Below are 15,009 nucleotides of genomic sequence, written 5' to 3'. Positions count from 1 at the left end.
TTTTTTCAAATTGGAACGGCACAAGTAGTACACTACTTAAAGTTTCAAAATGATAAATATCTAGATGTCTATCCCATTAAACAGAAAGAAAAATAACTGGATGAAAGAATGACCAAAGTGCAAAATGTCCATTTGAATATTATACACAATATTTTTCTCCAATTGAGAGATCGCACCAATGAACAACATTGAAATTACCTCTCTGCTTGCAAGGAGCCACTTACATTTGTGCATCTAAACAACCCAAACTTTGATAAGTTTACAAGTAAACAGCAGCTCATCAGCTTATTGACAACAAGCCCTATAGCTGTCATCCACTGATACCAGCCAGCGGTTGTGCATATCTCGTGTTGCTAGGATACAAAGCTTTTCATGTGAATCACTACAGATATATGATTGGTGTCGTCCTGAAACTCACACGCTCTGTGGTATTCCACACGGTCCGCTCTCTAAAAATACAATACAGGAGAAGAGCACAGAGAAAAACAACAAGACAGGGATCAATTAAATCATTACTCTACCAAGAGCCCATTTCTAGATGCACACCCGGTGTGAATTATTTAGATGATCATAAAGCTTATTTAACAACAGTTTAAATGCATAACATCACTTTGCTGTAAACATTCACCCAAACATCGTATTGTTTATCTGTCAGCAGTTATACAGCACAGTTCAACTAATTATTTATAATTACATTCTAATGCTCAGCTTGACTGTCAACAAACAGTAAGGCTAAAGGTGATTAATTAACAAATATGACACATATGAAGCAAGACTGTAATTTTGATACAGATGTGCTGTAATATTTCAGCTTAGTTTAAACTGATCTAGAAAACTGTGCTAACTGTAGTAACATTAATGTGAAACCTGGCAGTTTAAGTAATGATACATTTCTCCATTAAACTGTTTCTAAATACATTGAGATTTTTTTTTGTTTTTGTTTAAATAACTGAGAAGTGCATAATAAGAGCAAAAAAGGAATAGGAATTAATGATACAAATAATAGAGAGATTCAAGTTTAAACAATACAGGTATTTTTTGCACCATCGCATGCATTAGATCATACATGTCAAATGTTCCAATAATCACATGTATCAATACAGAGGTTTATTGCACGTGTGCTAGTTCAGTTCAATTTGCTGCCTGATTCAATTAATTGAAACAAAGTCATGTACACACACACACATTATATATATATATATATATATATATATATATATATATATATATTGATTATAATGTACAATAACTCTTGGTAAAAAAAAAAAATCTTATTATACACTTATTTTATATTAAAAAAGTGTTTTAATAAAAAATCCATTTCCGTCGACATCCGTGTGTTGATCTGTAACATGAAGCAATTACTATCGGTTCTCAACACTGATCTACAGTGGTTCTCAACTCATGACGAGTCAAACATCTGTCTCGGTTACTGAACGAATCAATCATGACCGAGTCGTTTTCATTTAAAAGATCCGACTCAAATGAACAATTCGTTTCTCGAATCGGACATCGCTACTCATCAATCAGACAGACTGCTGTTTACTGATGACGCAACAGCCGGGAGGCGTAAAACTGTTTAGCATGACACACTGTTATCATTTATGTTTACACCAAAATATAATAATTACTACAATTATTGTTAGTTCTCTATAATCATTCTGAATAAGAGATCGCCTTTACACAGTTTTATGTCTGTCATTTTTAGTAACAGTGCCGATTAACACGTAAGTTACAGTGTTACCTAGGTGAAATGAATGTTTCTAAGAGAACGACTAAACTCCCAAAAACATTAAGACGCTGTCCAAATTTCCTATACAAAAGTAATATAAGTCGTGTGCATCTTGCTTAGACTATCTTGCATTAGTTTCATTATACATGACAACACGTGACATGTTAAAAGTGTTTAAAAGCGCAGTGCGGCGCGTGTAGTGATACGCGCGCTCTTGAACACAATGTCGTTGCGGTTAATAATAACATCTAAAAGCATAAACTAGTATAATGCAAGAGAATGATCAGCATGGATATAAGTTTATACACGCCCTCACCTCAGATTAAGAGAGAGGAAGTGTCCAACCCCGCCACCGCGAACATAAACACGGTCCAAAGCTGGCGACAATCTCCGGTCCTCGTCTGACGAACTATGCTGGGTTTGTCCCGGTATATGGTGACGTTCCGATGCATGCAGCACTGCTGGATATATGCTGGGTTCCAGCCGGTTACTAGAAGAGCCAGTGAGCAGCATCGGTGCTGTCAAACAGCGGAGGTAAACACTAGGCATTATGGGAATCTGGAGGAGCAACGTGCTTTGTGCACGCGGGGTAGAACACAGCGACATCTACAGGGTGCAATAATATTTTCATATGGACAAATGGTTTCATATGGATACAAACAAAAAGTATCTTGGCACTAGTGTTTTTATTGGACATGTTACTATGGTAATAATGCCACGGTGTAGAGTTGCAGAATATAGATGTGTGTTTCTGCAGCTACGGGCACTTTTAAGTCCCAGTAGGGATTTTTTAGATTTATGTTCAAATTTGTCATCTGATGCTTCATAAATATGAACGGTGTCATTACACACCTTGACAAAAAAAAAAAAAAAGAATGAATAATAGGCTATGATTTAATGAAAAATTATTAAGTATGTATAGGTCCAAACACAATTTTTGCTCATGTCCTACAACTGTGATCTCAATGCTGAAATTCGAAGGCACAATTTTATAATTATTTTACAATATGACTTTTAAATTTTAAATGAATTAGTTTCACATATTACTTTACATCATCTTAAATATCTTTTTTTGTTTTGTTTTGTTTAATGATACTCATTTATATGATTTTTTTTCAGTCCTTACCGCAACACTGAAAAATACTTTTAATATATCATTTGTTTAAAGCCAAACAAATCTAGTTGCTAAGGAAACAGAAATGAGCATGTGAGCTCAAGGCTGACAGATTGGGCCACCCCCATTAGGTCACTCATAAGATCCATAAAAATAAGATAAAGATAATATTTTCTTCTGAAGTATTTATTGTATGTGGAGTGGACCATTCAGCTTAAAGGGATAGTTCACCCAAAAATGAAAATTATGTCATTAATGACTCACCCTCATGTCGTTCCAAGCCCGTAAGACCTCCGTTCATCTTCGGAACACAGTTTAAGATATCTTAGATTTAGTCCGAGAGTTTTCTGTCCCTCCATTGAAAATCTATGTACGGTATACTGTCCTTGTCCAGAAAGGCAATAAAGACATCATCAAAGTAGTCCATGTGACCTCAGTGGGTTAGTTAGAATTTTTTGAAGCATCGAAAATACATTTTGTTCCAAAAATAACAAAAACATTGACTTTATTCAGCATTGTATTCTCTTCCGGTTCTGTTGTCAATCCGCGTTCACGAGGCCAGTGACGCTGCTGACGTAAGACGCTGCTGACGTGTTATCTGGTGTGTCCGTGTATTCGGGTTCAAATAAATATGTCTGGTTAAAAAAAGATGCAAGTCTTCCCCTGTGTCGAAATCCTTAGACATGTTTGCAAAGATTGTTTTGTTTACAGCGTGCGTCTCCCTCAGACTGTAAACGAAGCTCGGGCGCACCAGACACACGTCAGCTCGTCTTACGTCAGCGGACTCATGAACGCGGATTGACAACAGAACCGGAAGAGAATACAATGCTGAATAAAGTCGTCGTTTTTATTATTTTTGGAACAAAATGTATTTTCGATGCTTCAAAAAATTCTAACTAACCAAATTAGGTCACGTGGACTACTTTGATGATGTCTTTATTGCCTTTCTGGACAAGGACAGTATACCGTACATAGATTTTCAATGGAGGGACAAAAAGCTCTCGGACTGAATCTAAAATATCTTAAACTGTGTTCCGAAGATGAACGGAGGTCTTACAGGCTTGGAACGACATGAGGGTGAGTCAATAATGACATAATTTTCATTTTTGGGTGAACTAACCCTTTAATAATTGTGTATTTAGAACTACATTTTGAAAATGAATTTATATTACTGTTTAATACATGTATGCTTGGTCAAAACGGATGAATCAGACTTTGCTAGTTGCCAGTTATCAGCACTATTATAGCAAAAATGTAATTTCAGCAACATGTATTTTCCACAGCGTTTTTGGGTGGTGCGGTAAAGACCTTGTGAGCGGAAATTCAAATTCATGGTTTATACTAAATTGATCAGCCGCAACATTAAAATCACTGGCAGGAGTGGTGAATATCATCTGTTATATTATTACAATGGCACCTACCAAGGGGTCGGATATATTAGGCAGCAAGTGAACAATCACTTCTTGTATTTCATGAGTTGGAAGCAGAAAAAGTTAAAAGATCTGAGTGACTTTGACAAGGGCCAGATGGTGATGATGGCTAGACTGCATCAGAGCATCTCTAAAACAGCAGGTCTTGTGGGGTGTTTACAGTATGTACTGGTTAGTGCCTACCAAGAGTGGTGCAAGGAAGAACAACTGGTGAATTGTCATCAGGGTCATGGGTGCCCAAAACTCATTGATGCACATGAGGAACAAAGGCTTGGCTGTCTGGTCCGATCACACAAAAGAGCTATTGTAGCTCAAAAAAATTGCTGAAAAACTTAATGCTGACCATGATAGAAAGGTGTCAGAACACTTACCAGCAGACCAGACAAAGTGCCTATGATGACACCTGTCCACCACTGAAAGTGCCTACAATGGGCATGTGAGTGTCCCAAACTGGACCAAAAGAGAGCAGCAGGATGTACTATGGGAAGAAGGCAGGCCGGTGGAGGTAGTGAGATGCTCTGGGAAACTTTAGGTCATGGCATTCATGTGGATGTTACTATAAGACGTACCACCTACCTGAAGATTGTTGCAGACAATGGCAATGGAGTTCCCTGATGCCAGTGGTCTTTTTCAGCAGGCTAATGCACCCTGCCACACTGCAAAAAATTGTTCAGGAATGGTTTAGGAACTTGAGGAACATGACAAGGACTTCTAGGCATTGCCTTGTCCTCAAAATTTCCCATATCTCAATTGGATTGAGCATCTTTGGGATGTGCTTGATGAAAAAAATCAAATCAATGGAGGCCTCACCTCACAACCTGAGTCCTTGCCTTGACATAAGAGCTGTTTTGGCAGCATGAGGGGGACCTACATTATATTAGGAAGGCAGTTTTAGTGTTGTGGCTGATCAGTGCATACTGCAAATATTACAGCTATAGTAAACTACATATAAACATGCCATTTTTGCAACCCATCACGAAATTAATCTTCAATAAGTAATATAATAATATATAAAGTTATAATAATAAATAAAAATGCAGAGAGGTAATGAGAAAAGACTCAGACAGACATGAAGTGTTATGGGAAAAAAGCATTAGCCTACAGAAAGAAGAAAAAAAAAGAGCAGATAAAGAGTGTCTCCCAACTGACAAATCAGGAAAAAAGACAGTGGTGGATAAACCAAAAGAAACCAAAGGACAAAACAGAATACTGAAGGACTCAAATTAGTTTGTGGTTAAAATAGAAATTCAGAAATGTATTAGTTTTTGAAACAAGAAAATCAGTTTGACACAGTTTTACTGTAATACCTCTACTATCTTTGACAAAATTCCTTCTGTTTTTGTCCGTTACTGTTTTTCTCTACAGTAACCTATTGTTAAGGTTACATTATTAAAAATTCCATTAACATATACAAACTGTCATTTCCGCAGCAAGGATTTATTTTAATTATTAATGAAATGTTTGTTTGCAAAAAAACATTAAACAGACACATTAAAATGACACTATTTGTCATAAAAAAGCTTAGTATTTTATCTTTGGCATGTATGCAAACAATTGATATCTAAGGTCAGCGTAATCTTTTTTCAAATGGCATAAAGAAAATCATAAAATGCCCTAATTTTAAATAATGTTTTTAATATCAGTATTTACAAAAATGGACAAGTCTTGAAAATAACATGTAAATGTATTACATTTTAATAGGAATAAAAAAAAGTGTATGAAATTAACATTACTGTAATGTTAAGGACATTTTATATGAAGAAGAGATGAAAACAATAAAAATTAGACATTTTCCAGATTAAAATCTTAAGAACTACATTACATTTTTTGTACATTTTGGAATGTTGTTAGATCACAAAAGGAAATTCACACACACTTTCAGACTATACCCTGAACATCCCAATAATGATATAATAAGACAACAGAATCAATTGTGTCTTTGTGTACTCTTTCCTCATGAAAAACTTTTGTCCTTGGTGAAGGCTTGCTGTTCAACAAATCACTTTTTGAGTTTGATTATAATGCAGTCTATAATCAGCTGAGGATCTGTGATTTGGTGTAATTATCCATAAATGCATATTAGATTGCTATTATTATAATCAAAGAACTCTTTGACCTGAAAATAACGTGTTCGTAAGGTTTTGTTTCTTCAGCAAGAATGTCTGTTACTTTGAATCAAACTATGTGATGATAATCATACATGCTATTTAAAGAAAATATATTCTTGTGTTGTACAATTATTTGCAGAAATGCCTTCATGTTACTAATATAAATGTGCAGTATATGAAGAGCCACACGGCACAGCATGGTCAGTAGCAGGATTATTATAATTAACTCAACTAAAACCATAAAAAATTACTTGAAACAATAAAAAAACTATATACTTATAAAATAAGCAACTAATAAAATATGACAAAACTCAACAAAATTACTAAAACTAAAATAAAAATATTTATAAAAACTGTAATAGTAGTTTTCATTGTTTTCAGTTTGTTGCATGGTTATTCATTGGTTTACACCTGATATTCTTTTCATTAATTAGTTTCTGTGTATTTAAGTCGTGTTTTGTTAAGTTAATTTGTCCGTTACCATTACATATTACTAGTTGTTCTGTTCGTGTCTTGCCAAGTCTAAGGCCCTGTCCCATTTCTCCCCCCTTAAAACTTCCACTTGGTTTTGAGTGCCCTCGAAATTAAAGTCCCCTCAACAAGGGAAGTGGAGTTGAAGATCTTTCCCTATGAAATGGGACACCACTATATGCAAATTAGCGCGGCAAACCTCACTACGTCACGCGCAGCAAACCTCACTACGTCACGCGCAGCGTTAACGTGTCTACTACTATTTTCATTCAGAAAATGCCGGTTCCAGCTGTTGTGTGGCCTGTGTTCGTTTATCTACGTCTGATGAATCAACAGAGACATGTGGAATATAGAAGACGCATTCGCCATATTTTTGTCTGTATTTAATCGTTTAGACGCGCACATGAAACCCAAAATATAGTTCGCTTGTCTAGTTGCAATCCGTTTCCGAGCGCGCGCCGCCATGGGAACAGGGTCAACGTCTCTTGCGCAGATCATTGTGTTTATAATAGCACTTTTTACAGTCAAACACCTCCTGCAATTTAGAATCAGCAATTTTACAACAATCACTGATTGTGCTCAGTGCAGTTTGGGTTTAACGTTAGGGAGAATTTCATCTTTTTCTTCACAGCGCGCTGTCATTTCTCCCGGAGAAATGACAGCGCGCTGTGAAGAAAAAGATGAAGCACTAACGTTAGACGAACGTGGCTAGTTTTTAATAGTTTTACCTCACATCTTCTTGACTGTCTCCTGACTGTTTTTTTTTGTTTTTTTTATGTGAGCGTGCTTCAATGAAAACAATGCTTTAATATAGAACTACCTACTTGGAACTACCTGTAAAAAACAACTACCAGACCATGGAAATATAACATTGTCATGGTTTAGGTCCACGAAGATGATGAGAAAGACATAATTCAAATAGCAATATCTCTTCTAATAAACTTAAAGAAAAAGCAAAAAAAGAAAATACATTGATTCAGCGAAATAACAGTGTGCATCTTAAACACCAGACAATGAACTGAAGGGCTTAAATACACAAGAAAACGAACTAAATGAAAACAGGTATAATCTAATTAATCATATAATGAATTGTCATGACGACAAAGGAACACGCGGGAACAGAACAAAGGAAACAGGAACATAGATAAACAAGAAAAGACCTTTAACACAAAACCCAAACAGACTAAACTGTAACTGTGACAGAGCGCCTCCACTGGGAAGGTGCGTCCTCACTCTGTAACAGAATACATGTGGAAGGGAGGGTGAGGGCTCTGGAGACGGACGAGGGGCCAAGGAAGGATAGGAACCCAGAGAAGCTTCGGCAGAAGAAATCAGGGTGTCATTGAAGGAGGGATGATAGGATAGGAGTAGCCAGGTGAGAATCCAGAGTACAATCAGGATGAAAGCCCACGGTGGACTCGATGGAGGGAGAAGCCAGGGTGCAGCCGACAGGCCGAGGTGGAGTGATGGGAACATTGGCTGGCGGCGAAGCCAGGGGGATCCTCTTGGCTGCGCGGAGCTGGAGACAGGAAGAACCAAGGCAAATTCACACAACACAGTGGTGTTAGAGGAGTCGAAGGGCCGAAGGGAACTTGCGGAGGCGGGGGTGATGGACTGGCTGAGTTTGGAAGAGGCGGCGGGAGAGGGGCGGGAACTCTAGAGACACAGGAGACTTTGAGTTGGGAGAAACCATCGGGGACACAGGAGACTTCAAGCTTACCGGGACTAGTGGGGATGGGAGAACCAGGAAAACTTCTACTTCCTCCAAGCTTCCATTTTGGTAGTGGTCAGCTTCAGCTCAGCTTTAGTAGTGGGAGTGTGGGCAGGGTCTTCCTCTATACCCTCGTACTCCATGAGTAATACCATAATGACATATGCTGTTGCTGGCTCACACACCTGGTCAGAATCACAGTGGAGCTCGGGCTCTGTCCACATTTTGGGCTTTGGCTCGTGCGTTATGGCAGGCTTAAGCCCTCCGTCTGCGATGGGCTCTGTCTTCATTTTCGTGCATGGGGGTTATGGCTGGCTGGGCTCTGAATTTGGCGAGGTGACGATAAGTGTATGGTGGTACTCTTCAGCTTTGCCCACAGTAAAGGAGGATTTGTCCACCCACAATAAAGTTGATGTACTCCTCTAAACTCCAAAAGGTATCCCCCTCAGGAAGCAGATGTCCTCATCCAGTCCACACCAAAACCCTTCCATGAGGGTGAGGTCAAACAAACTCCTCTAAAATTCTGCCACCCTGAAAATAATGAATAATTCCCCCACTTAGTCCCTTTCAGCTTCTAACAGGGGGAACGTTGATCGCTGCTTTATCCATTTTTGGAGATCTGGTGAATCTGTCATGGTTAAGGTCCACAAAAGATGACGAAAAAGACGAGGACGTTCAAATAGCAATATCTATTTCAATAAACATCAAGAAAAGCAAACAATACAATGAATCAGCAATGTAACAGTGTGCATCTTAACACAAAAAACACCAGACAATGAACAGAAAAAACGTCTCAGGTTACGACTGTAATCTATGTTCCCTGAGAACAGGGAACGAGACAATACGTCAACGACGTTATGGGGGAACTCCTCAGGCGTGACAGGTGTCTGAAATCACTATCAAATCACGTCAATCACATTGACCGGCGACAGCCCGTGAATCATTAGAGTAATGATTAACGTGCGACCTGGAAGTATATAAGGGCGCCTTGCAACATGACAAATCACCTTATCGTCTGAAGGGACTGTACGGTAGGCAAGCCCCAAGGCATGGCAGGGAGACGTATTGTCTCGTTCCCTGTTCTCAGGGAACATGAGACGTTCCCTTTCGAAGGGAACTCAACAATACGTCAACGACGTTATGGGGAACGATATACCAACGCCGCCATGCTAAGGGGAGTGCATGCCAAGTGGCAGTGACAACGGTCAGAACCAGCAACTTCAAATGAAACGCTAGAACCATTCACCCTCAGGTCACACTTGGCTGTCAGTGACAGCATTCCCTACGGTCATAGCACAAGCTACAGCCTCACAGGAAAAACCTTCATAAACATGGTTAAATGAAAGGCTTACCTGGGCCGGCTCCGGGCCTGGAACCATAGCTTCCAATTAGAAGGGGTCCCTTCTAGGGAATGTGGCTAGGGAACCCGAAGGAACCCCAGCCAGTCACTATTCAGGGGAACGTACTCACCCCGAAATGCCACCAGGACGGCCTGACCTGGCGTCAGTACATAGACACTTAGTCTGGCCAAATCCTGTCTGTCTGAAGACAGAGCCTCTGGACAAATGCCTCAGGCGTGACAGGTGTCTGAAATCACTATCAAATCATGTCAATCACATTGACCGGCGACAGCCCGTGAATCATTAGAGTAATGATTAACATGCGACCTGGAAGTATATAAGGGCGCCTTGCAACATGACAAATTACCTTATCGTCTGAAGGGACTGTACGGTAGGCAAGCCCCAAGGCATGGCAGGGAGACGTATTGTCTCGTTCCCTGTTCTCAGGGAACATAGGTTACAGTCGTAACCTGAGATGTTCCCTTTCGAAGGGAACTCAACAATACGTCAACGACGTTATGGGGAACGATATACCAACGCCGCCATGCTAAGGGGAGTGCATGCCAAGTGGCAGTGACAATGGTCAGAACCAGCAACTTCAAATGAAACGCTAGAACCACTCACCCTCAGGTCACACTTGGCTGTCAGTGACAGCATTCCCTACGGTCATAGCACAAGCTACAGCCTCACAGGAAAAACCTTCATAAACATGGTTAAATGAAAGGCTTACCTGGGCCGGCTCCGGGGCTGAAACCATAGCTTCCAATTAGAAGGGGTCCCTTCTAGGGAATGTGGCTAGGGAACCCGAAGGAACCCCAGCCAGTCACTATTCAGGGGAACGTACTCACCCCGAAATGCCACCAGGACGGCCTGACCTGGCGTCAGTACATAGACACTTAGTCTGGCCAAATCCTGTCTGTCTGAAGACAGAGCCTCTGGACAAATGCCTTAAGTAAGGCATCCAACCCGAGGGACTGCGAAGCTGGCAGAGAACCACTCGGCCCAGATCTCAGAGACGGGATATCCCGGAGATTATTACTCAGCATAGTGCTTTTCAACCCTTGCTAGCGAGGGGAGTTTCTCTACTCGATCCACGGATCAACCCAGTGTCTGTGTTTCAAAACACTGAGGAGGCCTGTGAAGGCCTAAGGGCTGATCTAACTGGGAGGCCTCACGAGAGGCCTACGACCGTCTGACCAGACTCAGGAAGCCGCATGCTCATAGAGACCCTCGGTGAGGGGAGCACAAGGTCTGCCTGGTAGGCAAACCAGGCTGTAGGCAGAAAATGTTCCGGGAGGGAACCAGTAGCAGAGAATGAACACTTTAGCGAGCCAGGGCGCAAGCTCGCCTTCAGCAGCTGCCTATTAAGGCTAGCTGAAACTGATAGCAAGAGACCAGTAGCTTCATAAACCCAGCACCACTAGGGAACGTTACAGGGAGGCCCGGAGAGGCCTACTACCTGATAGTCAACGTAAGTGGGAATTCACCTTCAGGGAGGCACGTGAGGCCTACTACCTGATAACCACAGTATGTGGGGTGCTCACCTTCAGGGAGGCCCAGAGAGGCCTACTACCTGATAACCACAGTATGTGGGGTGCTCACCTTCAGAGAGGCCAAGAGAGGCCTACTACCTGCTAACCACAGTACGGGGGAACTCACCTTCAGGGAGGCCCGGTGAGGCCTGCTACCCTACAACCACAGTATGTGGGGAGCTCACCTTCAGGGAGGCCTGGAGAGGCCTACTACCTGGTAACCACAAACTGTGGGAACTCACCTTCAGGGAGGCCTGGTGAGGCCTACTACCTGACCGTTCTCATTCAAGGAGGCCTGGAGGAGCCTACTACCTGATAATCACAGTATGTGGGAACTCACTTTCAGGGAGGCCTGGTGAGGCCTACTACCTTTGACAGCCAAAATATTTGGGAGCCCACATCCTAGGGAGGCCCAGGGCGGCCTACTACCTGACAGCCACAATATTTGGAAGCTCACATTCAGGGAGGCCCAGAGAGGCCTACTACCTGATAGCCAACGTAAGTGGGAATTCGCCTTCAGGGCAGCCGGGTGAGGCCTACTACCTGATAACCATCTTAAGTGGGAATTCACCTTCAGGGAGGCCTGAGTGGCCTACTACCTGATAACCACTGGTAGCTTTGAGCCCTGAGTCCGGGTGATAGTATAAGGTGGCCTGCTAAGGCCAGCCAGCTGGGGACTCGCCTATCAGGGAGGCCTGGTCGGGCCTACTAGCTAATAGCAAGTCATATTCTGCCATAAAGTACACTGTTGGGAACCATACTACACAAGCATAATTTACTAATGGGCTTCCAGTAGCGCTATAAGGTATGTCCCACAATGTTGGGACTCACCTCCGAGGAGGCCTGTTTAAGGCCTTCTACCCATCAGTGAGTCAACTGCCCGAACCAACAAGGCCAACCACGTAAAGTGAGCTGGCCTACAATGCCCTCTAGGGGGCTGTCCAATCAAGGAGGCCTGCTGAGGCCTACTACCTAATGGCCTTCGTTGGCAGAAAAACTGTTTACACAGCGCCTACAGCATCCTGGTGCCTAATCACATTGCCCATGACAGTGTACTCCGCAAGAAAGCTAGCACCCTTAAAACAAGGGGAGTACAACATACGCCACTCTGCCTCAACGGAGGCCCCAGTTAGTCAGGGGCCTACCATCTATGCATGGCCGTCAGCTCAGGGCAATGCTCTGGCTTCAGGGGAGCGTACTTCGACCAAAGAAGAAGTGAAGCTTACTTCATACTCGACCCGAGCCATAGTGGTGCGAGGTAGTATAAAACAGAACTGGGAGTGAAGTGCTCAGACCTACCTGTATCACAGGGGAATACTCACACCTCACCCTGAGGTTACCAGGGTGCGGGCCTGCCAGCGGCTCTAGGGGTGACAGAAATGTATCTGTGCCCAACCTAGGGGAGTGGGGCTTGAATGAAAGCCAACCACCTACAACCTAGCGCTCGAGCAGTAGTTCAGCGAGGTGAGTGAAGCCTAAACTGGCTGCCTAAATCCGTAGGCCAGTTCTGCACGGCAGGGTCGGGCAGGAAACCCAGTCTTCTTTGTGAAGCGAAAGATGGCCTAACCCTGCTCAGTAAAGACATATATACCACGGAGGAATATTTTAGGCCTACCATGTCCTTATAAACCATCCTCTGCACCACGCTGCATTACTCTAGTCACCCCAGAATGCAGAGATGGGGGCGGGCCTTGGCCAAACGACTCCCATGGGAGGAGGCTGTTTATACAGGGATGCTAGAAACCTACATTCACAAAGTGAAGGGTCAGAGGAAGAAATGCTAAAATTTTTAGCAGAGTGCCTCTATTATCCCTGGCACAGCCTAGGCCAGCTACAGAGGCGGCCCTGGTGAGGGCCAGCCTGCAAGCATAGATCTATCTGAGGGCTCGGAGGAGCCACAGCCTTACTAAAGAATATAGTCTGTATTATTCCATACAAAGGGCTGCAGAATCGCTCAGCCTAATGAAAACCCAAACAGAGCTCAAGGGGCGACATACTCAGGAAGAAGTCAAACGGACCCGTGGGCCGGACATAAGATCTATCTGAAGCTCTAGCGTCAGTCAACACTCTAAGTAAAACAATTTTAAGAGAGAGACCAACCACTCTAGCCTGAGGTGGCTAGCAGCCCGAAGGCTAACACAGTTACCGTTCTGGCCACCTAACGGGGAACTTCAGGGCCCTGATAATCCAATAAAGTTCTCTTACCTTATTACCTTGACATGACCCCATGACTCTATACAGGGAACGAGGTCTGTAAAGAGAAATATGTTATTTTTTTTAATCACAAAAAATACTCTTTAAAAAGACCAGCAGCTCACCTGCGTGCAAAGTGAAGACTCGCCAGATAGTTCTTTACAAACCTGGGATCCGCCACTTTACATGCCTGAAAGGGGCGTTTCCACTAACCAAGCCTAGGTGGGCCATCAGAACATAGTTCTCATCATAGGCCCATCCCCAGGCCTGATGTTATGAACGCCTGGGGGTCAGAAGAGAGAGGGCAGATTTCGTGACCCTCCGGGGAGGTTATCCATTACCGACGCTGTGTGCGTTTGCGCTGGATAACCTCCCTCAAATCTCTTCTGTTGCGGGAGTCACGCCTTCTCTGCGACCTGCTCCTCAAGGGAGGGGGCGCACGAGAGGCGACACTGGCTCGCTGGCCCTGCCTACGGTCCTCAGACCGTGAAGGGCCAGGCCCTCCCGCTTGCCGGGGTACGGACGCGTATCTCAGCGGTATACAAGTTTTAAATGCTGCTGAGCGCGCCTTCGCCTCCCTGAACTTCCCCACCACCGCCTCTACGGAGGTGCCGAAGAGTTCGGAAGGCGAAACCGGCGAATCGAGGAGAAAGGCTTTTTCTTTCTCGCCGATGTCGGCTAGATTTAACCACAGATGCCTCTCCGTGGCCACCATCGCCGCCATCGACCGTCCGATCGCGGCAGCGGTTTGCTTGGTAGCCCGGAGAGCCAGATCTGTGGTGCGGTGCAGCTCAGCCACCGCCTCAGGGGACATCCCTACCCCCTGGTCGAGATCCCCCAGCAGGTCGGCCTGGTACGCCTGTAATACTGCCATGGTGTGCAGTGCAGCACCTGCCTGACCTGCTGCCGTGTATGCTCTGCCATTCAAACGAGCCGTTGTTCTCAGCGGTTTGGATGGCAGGGTTGGAGCTTTCAGTGTCGCTGCCCGCCCAGACACGAGATAGTTCGCGAACGTCTCGTCAATGGGCGGCATTGACACGTACCCATGCTCTCCGATCCCCTCGACATCAGCGAAACTGGCCCGCTGATGTCGGTGAATACGGGCAGAGTATGGGCTCTTCCATGCCCTCTCGATCTCCGTGTGAAGATCAGGAAGGAATGGAAGGCTCACCTGAGCTGGTGGTGTATGGCCGGGGAGAAACTGATCGTCGAGCCTACCGCGAGCGATCTCTCCTCTAGCGCGCTGCCAAGGCAGCTGCAGCCTGTTGGCAGCGCGCTCCATCACATCCACCAGCTCTGCATACACGGGGCAGGATGGCTGAGGAGGTTCAGGATCTACCTGATCATAAACCTCCTCAGCCATCTCCTGCGCGTCCTT

General features: G+C 43.7%; 1 protein-coding gene and 1 long non-coding RNA gene across 5 annotated transcripts in view; one reads left to right on the top strand and one right to left on the bottom strand.

Moving 5' to 3' along the window:
* The window catches only part of enox2 (ecto-NOX disulfide-thiol exchanger 2), a 280,102-nt gene extending 277,820 nt beyond the window's left edge, over positions 1 to 2,282 (bottom strand). For 2 of the 3 annotated variants that reach the window (XM_077235879.1, XM_077235883.1), the window contains exon 1: positions 2,049 to 2,272. The gene's annotated coding sequence lies outside the window, so the exon portion shown is untranslated. Of the gene's footprint in view, positions 1 to 2,048 lie in introns of all 3 variants that reach the window. The other variant, XM_077235881.1, reaches the window with a different exon arrangement.
* The window catches only part of LOC143744413 (uncharacterized), a 396,113-nt gene that overhangs the window by 43,358 nt on the left and 337,746 nt on the right, over positions 1 to 15,009 (top strand). The gene's annotated exons all lie outside the window — the stretch shown is intronic.

This window comes from Siphateles boraxobius, unplaced genomic scaffold (assembly GCF_051911475.1).
Source record: "Siphateles boraxobius isolate OS27281-9 unplaced genomic scaffold, OSU_SipBor_1 2, whole genome shotgun sequence".
Lineage (NCBI taxonomy): Eukaryota > Metazoa > Chordata > Actinopteri > Cypriniformes > Leuciscidae > Siphateles > Siphateles boraxobius.
This window is presented reverse-complemented; position numbering and strand designations above follow the sequence as displayed.